At 36.0% G+C, this 12,347-nt stretch overlaps 1 long non-coding RNA gene across 1 annotated transcript; it reads right to left on the minus strand.

The window, feature by feature from the left end:
* Positions 1-3,110: 3,110 nt before the first annotated feature.
* LOC143228470 (uncharacterized) lies at positions 3,111-7,331 on the minus strand. The gene is made up of 2 exons (XR_013015340.1): positions 6,880-7,331; positions 3,111-5,785 (listed from the first exon to the last, which is right to left on the minus strand). It is a non-coding gene; the product is annotated as an uncharacterized LOC143228470 (long non-coding RNA).
* Between the last annotated feature and the right edge of the window lie 5,016 nt (positions 7,332-12,347).

Genomic DNA, 12,347 nt, shown 5'->3' on the forward strand with positions numbered 1-12,347 from the left:
ACATTGAGGTTACTCTCCATGCTACTTTGAATTCTTCAATGGTTTGGTCACTCAAAGACATTATGTCATGGTTCATTGACATGTGCTCATTGCAGTGGTAATGGCTGTGATGCCTATGAGTGCAAACTGGACCTTCACTGTGTTAATTGTAGTAGCTCACACCCCTCTTACTTTCCTTCTTACCTGAAGTAGGTGGAGGAGAAAAATATGCAGCATTTAAAAATGGTTTACAATATTTCTTACCCCAAGTTTCGAAAGTTATTGTTCCCACCTCCATCTCACATATATGTTGCTACACTACATTTCACTACTTCAGTGGGAGTGTAGACAGATCTTTCTATGCCTCCAACAGAGTTGTTTTCAAACCATGTGTACAGTCTATTTGCCTTCCATGGTTGAAAAGAGTTGACAAGTTAACATCTACTCTTCTATCTCTGTTCCAACCAATCCTTCCAGTGGCTTCACACATCCACTTCATATCAGTCCTAGCTTCTGATTGAGCCCATCTACTTCTTTGGCTCCAAGATGTGCAACAATTATTCATTCATGCTCTCAGTCTCTGGAATCTATGTACATCAACAGAGACCTACCCACACAACCTAGGCCAGGATCCTTGGAGTTCAGTAGACCTTCTCCTCTTTAAAGAAAAATGCCATGGTTGAAAACAGAAGGGCTCTCTTTCCAATTCTCCTCCACCTAAGTAAAAATGGCTACTTTGTACCAGTAGAACTGTCTGCATTTTGGTTCAAATATAGATTGCATTAAAGATTTGATTGATTTTTACAATCTCGTGTCTCTCTCCATACTGTGTGGTAGCAGTGACTAACTATATTATCCAGGCAGCTGCTCACTCTGTTTGTAAAACTTAACACATTTTCCATGCAATCCTTGTCTGGTGGAGCCCTGCCTGCCAAATAGCAAGGAAGGCTTAAAAACAGGCTTGGGATACCTGTCATACATATATCCCACACTTCCAAACTGCATTGCTTTTCAGCAAGCCTGTGACCATGCTTGGCAAGTAAAATATCAAAGCCAGAATGAATCTTGGATTAAGTTCACAACCAGCATCTCTTCTACTACCAGTTACAGGAAGTTGCTGATATCCAGAGTATCATGGATACTCTCTATGATAGCTTTTCTCATGCATCTAGCACTTCTGTTTCATACCCAACCTTCTAGGCTATCAAGTCCCTGGCACAAAGATTGCTTCTTTCATTTTAGGCCAATTGTCTCTATGACTGTTATTGCCTCTTCACACCAGTGGAACTCAAACATGTTCTTCATTGGTCTGGCAATACATCATTCAAACCTTATGATATTCATTACGAGGTACTGTGTCATCTTTCTCCTGCCTCTCTTGCTATTCTTATGGTTGTTTTTAACCTGATCTGTCAGGAGAATGCCTTTCCTGATGCATGGTATTGGGATATTGTCCATCCTTTTTCTAAGGCTGGGAAGGAACCCAAGATTCCTTCAAACTATTGTCCAATTGCTTTTACAAGCTGTTTCTGTAAAAATGCTAGTGTTGTTTGATTAGGGGATAAACAACCTCCTCTCACCTACCCATTGTGAGTTTCGATGACAGCACTCCCCTAAGGACCACCTGATTTGACTTAAAACGTCAATCAGTGAAGCTTTTCTCAAATGACAATATCTTGTATCAATATTCTTTGACCTTGAGAAGACTTATGATACTACATGGAGGTATGGCATTTTGCGAGACCTCCATTTATATGGGTTTACGTGGTTATTTGTCCATTTTTATTAAAAAATTTTTTATGGACAGGCGATTCTAAGTTCATGTGAGTTTGACACTTTCCCGTTCTTTTCTACAGGAAATTGGAGTTCCTCAGGGTTATGTCTTGAATGTCACACTTTTCAGAGTGAAGATTAATGTTATTACTACACAACTTCCCACTGTTGCAAACGGGCTCCAGTCAACGACTTCCACATCTTAGGTCAGTTGTTGAGCATGAGGTTTATTGAGTGGCAGCTTCAGACTACCCTCAGTCATTTAATGAATTGGACAACAGGAAATGTATTTATGTTTGCTTTCTTTAAAACCATTTGCCTGCACTTTTGCTGCCAATGGGGAATACACTCAAATACCTAGGTCTGTTTCAGTGATGTTGTTCTTCCTGTGGTTTCTAAGGTAAAATTTATAGGGTTATCTTTGATTGTAAGTTGACCTCCATTTCACACATCAAGCAGCTAACTACATGTCAAGTGTACAAGGGCACTGAACATCCTCCATGTCCTCTCCTTCCACCTCTTGGAAAGTGGGTCAGTGTTCTATGCTAGAGATCTATCATGCCCTCATTCAATCCAAACTGAACTATGAGTTTCTGATCTATAATTCTGCCAGGACTACAGCTTTGAAGATGTTGGACCCTGTTCACCACCTTGGATTCTGGTTCTGCATGGGGATTTTCTGCACTTTTCCAGTCCAGAGTTTGTACACCAAGTCTCATGAAGCTCCTCTACAGAGTTACCATTTGCACATTTTTTACTGAAAACTTCAAATCTTTGATCCTTACCAGAGCATCCCACCTGAAGTTGTGTATTCCTTCACAATGGACCATACCTTTTCAGAATAGACAGTCTGCCATTATAAATTTAATCTTCATGTCCAGATGCAGCTGGCTTAATTGGGTTTGCTTTCGGATGGTGCTGCTGTCTCCACTTATCAGCTCATCCAACCATGGATTATAACCATCCCCACCTGCCACCTTTGTTTGAGTCATCTGAGGAAGCAAGACAACTGATGCCTTCAGCACAGCCCAATAATAGTGGGCCCCCCAGCCTCTCAGTTACTTAACTGACAAAACATTAAGTCTCAGTAAGTACTGAAAGTGAAATAAAAGTTTGAAAATTTATAACCCTTCAGTTTTCTTCCATACCAGACCCCACAACTATATTAAATAAAAACTTTATTTATTTAACAGATTGGGCAAGGATCAAAATCAAGCAATGACTAAGGCCATGTATTTAAAAATGATGAGGTAAATCACTTCTTTGATTAATGATAATTAAAAGGAATTATTTTCACTGTATATTTGTTTTCGCTCTGAGTTAACAATTCTCACTTTGATGTTAACAAAAATGAAAAGTTTACTCAAAACCCTTTTATTCAAAAAATTTTCACTTTGATGTTAACAATTTCTCACTTTAAACTTAAGCAAATTATTTACTTATACCTTAATATTTATTTAAATTTTAAAAAGTTTTCTTCTAGATTTTTTTAATTGCACAGTCTTTGATCAAGTCCTTAAAACTAATTTGACATAACAAATCTGCTTCTATACTTAGCAGAGATAAGGCTTCCAGCCTGTCTTCTTGCATAGTTGTTCTGTTAAGATTTTAATATGCTTGAGTTGAGAAAATGAACACTCAGCTGTGAATTTGTGACCAAATGTCAAAAATATACGCAATGCAACGTCTACATTTCGAAACGCACACTCAATTTTGTCTTCTTAAATTATTTTATAAAGTTCAGCATGACTGAATCTGGTTTTTACAGTTTTTGTTACACTGAACTAGGCGCACGAGTGAAACTGCTGAAGCTCAGCAGAGTGATTAGTGTCCAAGTCCTCTGCGTAAGCATCAATTAGCTTTTATGAACACAGAGTATCTTTCAGTTTCAGTAGATGAAGTGACATCATTTGACACATCACTTAGGAAAGAAAATCTGTTTACTGTTTCTTTGTACACCTCTCCTCTTCTTCTCATCCGGGTTTCTAATTTGTCAATAATTGTGTACAAGGTGGTGACGTGAAATACTTCTCTAGCATTCAGATCTACTTCTTGTGCATCTCCATCATTGAGTACCTTCTTTCTGACAAGTTTACACTGCATTGTATTCAATATCTGATAGTATTTCCTTTGTAACTGCTTCAAATCTTTCAAAATCATCCCTTAAAGTGCATAGTCGGTCAGCTAATGACCCGTACAGATCTGCATGTTTTTAGGTTCACATTTTGCACAGAACTCAACTTGCTTTATGAAACTTTTGCAAAATCTCATCCCACATAAAACAACATAAACATCAACATAAAAACAAATTCTAGCTCTTGCATCTTATTTGCAATATTGTCTGCTTCTCTTTTTGTGTCTTTCCTTTTGTGACTGGTCTTCAACTAGACATTCTAAAGCTTCCAAAATTTTAAAGAGAGACTTAAGAATTGCTGTTGTTGCTATAGCATGTGCCTCCCATTTGATACAAAGAGGTCAGAGAGGGATTTTAACACACTTTCATCTGCAAGAAAAACTTTAAGAATTTTCCACTGGCTGGTTGCAGCTGAAAAAAAAAGTACACAGCAAATGCATTGTAGAAAAAAATTAACTGCCAACTGACAGCAGTCAACATCACTTCAGTCTACCATGTTTAGTGAAGGGCTGAACAGAGTACATATGTGGCAAACTTATTTTCTTCTAAAATAATTTGCTGCATCCAATTATAATGCCAAGACATGTAAGCAGCATTGTCGTAAGACTGATCCCTACATTAATATTAAGTTTCCTGTTCTATTTTAATTATCGAAGTACAACATTTAACCAACCTATATGTGATAGATCTAGCATCAAGTCAACTGACAATCTAAAATAACCAGAAAATTTTACTTCATCAACAATGAACACATGGACTTTCTGAGCCTTTGATTCAATGAATTCTTCACAGGTGGTTTTGGACAAGTAAGAAGAATTTCCATATTTCGAAATGTGCCCTGCTAAAAATGGATCAAACTGACTTGCAAGCTCAAGCAGCCCTAAAAAAAATTCCCATTCTGCAGTGAACTAAATTTTTCATCTGTTCCTTGAAAAGCCAGGCCATGTTCAGCTAACGTATAAATAACAGATATTACACGCTCAAAGACGTTTCCAGTAATTGCACACTTCTTTAATTTATTTTTCCAGCTCTTGTCGCAAGCCTAAACCTTGTCTGTGAGTTAAATATGTTAGCATAGAGTCTTGGTGAGTAGTGCTTCTTTCATGATGATCAATTACAATATTACTTCACCAGTCAATGAACCCTTCTCTTTCAACAAAATGCAAGGAAAATTTAGGGGCAAAAAGTTTACAAACAAAACAGTGAACTGAGTCTGTTGGTGGTGAATACCATAACCACTCTCTCTTGTATTGCTCACCATTGGCTTTTACCCTAAAGAAAAGTTTCTGTGAACAGTATCTCATTGATTTGCCACTATTGAAAGTCTGGTAAGATTTGCCAAATGGCCCATTGTGGTGTTGACAGTCAGTGGGTCTACAAGCAATCCAATAAGCCACATCATCAGCAGAGAAATCAAGCCACAATGCTGGATCTTTTGCTTTAGTTTCTTCACCTATTGTAGACTGAAGCATTTTTCCATAGTCCAGTAGATTTTAATTTTCAGCAGTTATTTCAACTTCAGACTGTCTTGTAAAACTACTTGCATCAACATTAACACTAGAGATATCAGAAGAATTTACAGACAAAGTGAAATCAGTTGTGAGACTTGAGCCAGCCTGTGACACCTCAATGTCATCATGATGTTCTGACCTTGCAGTGGACAAAGAGGTACTTGTAGGTGTGGAGCTTTGTTTAACTTCAATCTTGTAAGAGTCAGATGCAGTACAAGTGATTTCTGATGGCAGAGATGGGTTCTGATTTGGAAGATTATGTTGTGTAAGTTGAGTGAAAAAATTAGCTTTCCAGTTTTGGCCACTAAATCCAAAGCCTTTTGTTGGTTCTTTTTTGCCAGTTTTCTCTTTTGTACACTATTTAATTGAACAAGTTTTATCTTGCAGTCTGAAAAAAATACAGAAACAAAAATAAAAAATAAAGCACAAAAGAATATGGATCATAAAGTTAAAATGGTTATAAAAACATTGAAATTCATAAAGAAAAACATTGGTAAAACAGACAAACATACTAAACTCTAGGTCTACATTTAGACAAACATTGTTAGAAAGTTATCCTAGGACCTAGGTCCATCAGCAAATAAACATGAATTCATAAACACCTTTATTGAGTTCCTGCATTCTGATTGGTTGAAAACCATTCGTGACTGGCTTCAATCCATTTTAGGTGAATTAGTTTTCAGTAAATACAAAAGCTTCATTAAGGTTGATATGGTTGCTATATGCAAGAAGAAATGTCAATGGTAATATGCAACTCCATTGTGAGCCAAAAAGTATTCCAAAACAATTTGTGATCAACAACACATCCTGTAGTAGCCTACATACACAGTTATCATTCTGTACTGGTGCACATACATAACATATAACCAATTGTAAACTGTACTGCACATTGAACTACCAAATACTGGGTTAGGCCTAGGCTAATCAAATATCTGAAGAATGAGTTGTAACCTCAACTTTAAGCTCAGTTTTGACCTGGGGAATAAAGATGAGACAACAAAACATGCATGCCTGGATGCGAAGGCAAATTCAAAAGGACGGCCTTAAATTGGAAATAGTTCACCTCATTATTCCAGGCTACAGTTGCGTTTCCAGTATACTTACACTAAGCTAGTTACAGTATTTAGGCCTAACGTTATTGTCACTCAGTTCTCAGATGACAACACTAACGTTATGCCTAATGCTAATACAGGGTGGCCCGTACACCCGTTTGTCCCTACCCATCCATATGTTATGTTATATTCAATAATACTAATGATGAGTTGAAGGCAGCTGTTACCGTGGCATTTGGAAGAATAACTCCTGCTATGTTGAGGAAAATGTGTCACAGAAGATGGCGTAGCATAATATTATGCAGCGAGAATGAGGGACAGCACACAGATACACTGGATACATAAGATATATGGATGGGTAAGGACTTACGGTCCACCCTGTACATTGCAACTGAGGTTACAAATGTTAAGCCTAGTACTCAGTACTAACCTTGCTCACATGAACTTGTTCAGTTCATGCACTTTTAAAGACAATCCTAAATTGATTTTGTTGATTTGTCGGTTCTTTACAGTATCTTTGTATGACCACGGTGCTATAGTATTGTACTACTACTAGTAGTATAGTTAGGCTTACCATAATTTCCAAATTTTGTTGCCAAAAAAAGAAACAAAAACAAACTGGTAGTTTATATCTCTAACACATGTTTAAATTCAGCAAGGCAAGGAACATCAAAATTTCATTAATTTGTCACTAAACACTTTTTTTGTGACCATTCATAGTTTTCATTTGAATGAACTTCCTTCAGAAAATCTTTATTAGTTTTTATTTTTTCAAAGAACTCACTGCAACTCAAGTCACTAGTGAATTTGCCATGCAACAGTCCTTTTACTGTTGATTTATTCATTAGACCTCTTTCTTGAGACCAAATGCTATTCATCACTAAAAATACTCTTTCAATAGATGCAGAAGTGCCTGGTAAACAAAAAAAAAAAAATGTACTCCATAACTTGCCTGAGATTAGGTACATAAATACTTTGATCTTTGAAGTGGTTGAAAAGATCTACCCATTTTTCTTCAAAACCTATTTCTTTTGCTTTCCACTCATCACATTTTGATGACTAGAAAGATTTAGCAGGAACAACTTCATCAAACAGATCATCAATATTAATTGCAGCATTTCCAAGTGTTTCATTAATTTTTTCAGCAGCTGCTTCTATGTCAGGCCACACGAAAACACTGTTTTTATCCAAACAAGGTATGCCCCACCACCAAAGCTGTTTTCTCACAGCTCAATATTAGACAGACAGCAATCATAAAAACTGGTAAATTCCTTCCTGATGAAGTCTATCTAGTATCCTCCCTCTTCCTCTAGCACCAAAGGGAATAGTTATTATCTCGTCTTTCTTTCAGGCTGGTTTTCAACTTATTAAGTTCTGCAACAATATCATTTGCAGTTGCTTTTGTTTTCTCCATGGCTAAAATCACTTTATTGAACAAGCCTAGTTGTCCATGAACAAACCATGGATACATTTCTCCACATTTATGCTAAAAAAAAATATTTTTATAAACAATGCGCACTATTCTTGTAGACAAAAATATGACTTCAGTCCTTCATAAATCAGGAAAATTCTTTCAACAGGTGGTAACAAAGACAGAAATCGTGTATTTCCATATTGGAGAACCTTCTTGTACTCAATTTCTACAAACGCACAGAATTCTTTTAGGTGTGTAACATGCACAGTGTAAATATAGAAATACTTGTAAACTTTGACAACCAAGCTTTCCACTTCAATAGGAAAGACATCAACTGCAGTTTGGAGACAGTTATGTACAATATGAGCACCCCAACCAAAACCCACAATATTTCTGCCAAGTTCGTTCTTCAATCGACTACATACATTGTTTTTTTCCCCTTTCTCTTTACACCTCCAAAATTTGTATTGTAGTTGTCACCACAGTAAGCAACAATTTTTTTGAAATATCATGTTTTTTTAAAGTGGAAACCAAGCAATTCGTCAACATTTTTGATATCACTCCAGGAACTGACTGAAAGTCCAAAAGTTTTACTTTCACTCCTTCCTCTGGCAAAATATATCGCACTACGACAGGTATAATTTTGGCATATTTTCGGTTTGAAGCATCTGCTGTAAGTGAAACGAATTGGAGTTCCATTAAGTCTCTCTTCAATTCCTCTGCTGCTAAAGGAACAATTTCATTCAGAATAATAGCCTCATTCTTCGTTCTGGCAGAACTGAACTTTGGTTCAAATAACTTTGGTATCAGTTTGGAAGAGCAATCAGCTGTTTTAAAGCTTATGTTATGGATAGCACTGTGATAAGCAAAGGTTGCTTCTTTGGTTACTATTAACAAGTCATTCTCTACAGGCACAGTTTTTTGAAGAACACATCAACTCTTGAACTTTTAGCAGCTACTGAAAAACGAGCTGCATGTTTTGCACTTTTTAAATGATCTTTATGTCTAAGCAGCCGCCATGTGAAACAGAGAACTCAGATGAACACTGCAAACATTTCACTCTGTCCTCCTTGCCACAAATGTGTTTTCAAGGATGGATATTTTTTTTTTTTTTTGCAATTCACTGATGAATGTACACTTTCTTTTACCAGCTTTGAACATTATGACTAGAATTAATTTATAAAATAAAAGAACGAAAATAATTCAGCATGTACCATATGACTAATATAATAAATACTGCAATAAGTAAAGCAATCACAAAGCACAAACACTTGCTCAAAAAAGGTTTGCATATGCTGCCGCTCACCACTTGTGCAGCTGCCGTCACGCGTGTACCTCCAAGAGAAGCTCACTGATAAATCATTATACTTGTACATGTACCGTATCAGCTATCAGTGAATTTCGTCTGATGCTATGCCTTTGAAAATTTGAATACTACAGCACTATGGCTTCCTTTACCCATCAGCTAATAAAATGAAAACTTAAAAATTATTTTTTGCCAACACCAAGTCAGGACTTTACGGAGATTTTAACATTTTTCATTTATCCTTTTTGAAGTTTATGCCTTTTCATCAAAAACCGGGACATTTCAGTATTAACCAGGACAAATTAGTAAACCTGACGGGACACCGGGACAGACCCCTCAAACCGGGACGTAAGGTAAGCAAAAGTATAGCTAGACATAACAACGTTAATTATTATGTTGTCGTACATGTCGAAGTCTCACGTAATTTGACCTAAAAATGTCGAATTATCGCTTTCAGAATGCTCTAATCAGTCAATTGTTTTCCTAGCTTTTCAGAAATGTAATAGAACACATACTTATTTGAATTTATAGTCGCAAAATAGTTGAATTACACCTGAATGTTTGTCGTCGTTGTCTTTGTGTTTCTGTCTCGGTTTGTTCATTCGTCTCATAAAAAATATCACCAGAGGGCCAGATTGGTCAGGACATTATGATGTGAGGATAGGATCAAGGAAGAAGTAAGGAGGATATAATTGTGATCTCCATTTTTGGGTCTAAAAATGGCATATTTGACAAAATTTTGTTGGCTATTTATGAATGGGGATAAAAACAAAGGTGCCTGGTTTTAAATCACATTTAAAAGTTGAGTGTGGCGGTGAAAGAGTTAATAGCATGATAGCTGAGGGGAAAACTCTGTGGTGCCCTAAGCACGTGCTTATTTTGCTTAATGGTTAATCCAGGGATAGTTTAAGTTCTCGATCGTATCTATAACTTGCGATAAGACATACCGTTTTGTTTGTTGTTTTTTTTTCTTTTTTAATCATCGATTTGAATTTCTGCGCAAGCTTCATAAAATCATTTGGACACAAAAATTTGCGGAACCAATATAAATTTTCATACGTGGATGAGCTAAATTTATTTTGCTCTTAATATAAATGCCCCCCAGTGACTCAGCGGTATGTCTGCGGACTTACAACGCTAAAATCCGGGTTTTCAGTATCCGTGGTAAGCAGAGCACAGATAGCCCATTGTGTAGCTTTGTGCTTACTTCAAAACAACAACCTAAATACAAATTTTTTTGGTTAATCAAGGTAAAATCGAATCAGTACTTTCAAAACTCCGGTTTTGGTCCGACTATATCTCTAAAAATAATATCAAAAAGAAGCAGTCGGGCTACAATGTTTTCTAACATTTAATAATACTGAATATATACCTACTTTATCTGGTTTTTGAATCACCAACAATGTTAGCCTGGAAAAAGACGTTAAATAGTATAATTCAACATCTATCTGATACATAAACAATTCCAAGAAAATATATTTTAATTATCACTGACTTGGTTTTGTAATCTTTTTATGGAATCTCTTTCGAAATATTCTTAGAAGGAGCATGAACAACTCATCGATATTTCTCTCAAATTAGTATTTCAACCAACAGCATCAACGTTTTGGATACTACTTTTAAGAGAATATCGAGAAATTACTCATAGTGCAGTTATGTTTCTGGTATCATTTGCTCTAAGTTAAATAAGAAAGTTTTGTTATTATTTGTACCTACAATTCCACAAATAACAAATACTGAAATAGGTTTCAAGCGAAAGACGACAACTGACAAGCACAGTACTAAATATCAAAATAATTTTTGTGGAGAAAAGCAGGTGCGTCAATCACATTAACAAGAGTAATTATATTGCCATTAAGTTGTTATTGTATAAGATATTCAATATTGTATGATTCTTAGAAAATTTACTTCTAATTTTTAAGAAAGAAATAGCAGGATATTTTTCTAAATTTATCTACAATTTTACCTTAAGGAACGTGATCGCTTTCTTCCAGGCTACGCGTTAAGGGTTGTTATTATCTGTCTGTTGTCGAGATTTGGTCATTGAGGGCCAAAGAGGGACAGGGCTTTTAACTTCTTCTCCATTGTTGTGATTCGTTCGTTCTCTTGTATGGATATTTGGGTATTGATGTTTATCTACCCAGGAGAGTCAGGTTTCGTTAACTTCTTCCTCCTTCCTTCAAATTTTGGTTTTACAACTGTCAAGTGTGTTTATATATGGTACACGAGCACCAGAGTAATCCGCACTTACTCAGGCCCCTTTCAGGGCAATGTCCATGCACAATCTACACATACACTTGGTGCAAATAAATCATTTCTCTTATAGTTCCATAGATTATCTGCACGTTCATTAGCTAGGTATTAACTATAAAACGTTTACATTAAAAAAAACAACCTTTCAATGTTTAGTAATTAATCCCTAATCTAATGTGGTGTCTAGTTTATTGGTGGCCTTTTATTTATTTAGAAAATATATATTCACTGGAGAAAGGTGCTTAGGTCTATCCTCATCATGTAAACAGTACCTGTCAAATTCGCTTACCAGTTCATTTTTTATTCAATGTTTGTCAAAATAGTTTATTGTACTATGTAGGAGTCTATCTGCTATTGTTTCTATGTGTCCGTATTTATGCATGAAATCAGTTGATGTTGTTTTGGGTACTTTATAAGCTGTTGTGAGTAATGCATTTTTTATTGTTTGTAGTTTTGTTTGAAGTGGTTTTTTGCTTATGTTTATCCATGCAGGGTCTGCATAGTCAATGACAGGTCTAATGTATGTTTTATATATTTTTATGATGTTGTCTGCCGTAGCTCTCACTGTTTTTGCCAGTTAGACTCCTAGCATGGTTTGTTATTCGCCAAATTTTTCTTCTAATATTATTTATGTGGTTTACCCATGTTAGTTTTGAGTCGAACGTAAGTCCTAAAAATTTTGCAGATGTAGTTCTCCATTCATATAGATGTGTGGTTGTGCTTTTTTATGCTTAGTTAACTTAGTGAATACTACTAGTTGTGTTTTAGTTGTGTTTATTTTGATTCTATATCTTTGACAATATTCACTTATTCTATTTAATTGTGGTTGTATGTTTGTGGCTGCTATTGCTGGTGTTGATGCACTCTTCCAGATTGCTACATCGTCTGCGAACGGTGAGGATTATCCAATATTTGGATCTTTTAG

The sequence above is a fragment of the Tachypleus tridentatus genome, chromosome 1 (assembly GCF_004210375.1).
Source record: "Tachypleus tridentatus isolate NWPU-2018 chromosome 1, ASM421037v1, whole genome shotgun sequence".
Classification (NCBI taxonomy): Eukaryota; Metazoa; Arthropoda; class Merostomata; order Xiphosura; family Limulidae; genus Tachypleus; species Tachypleus tridentatus.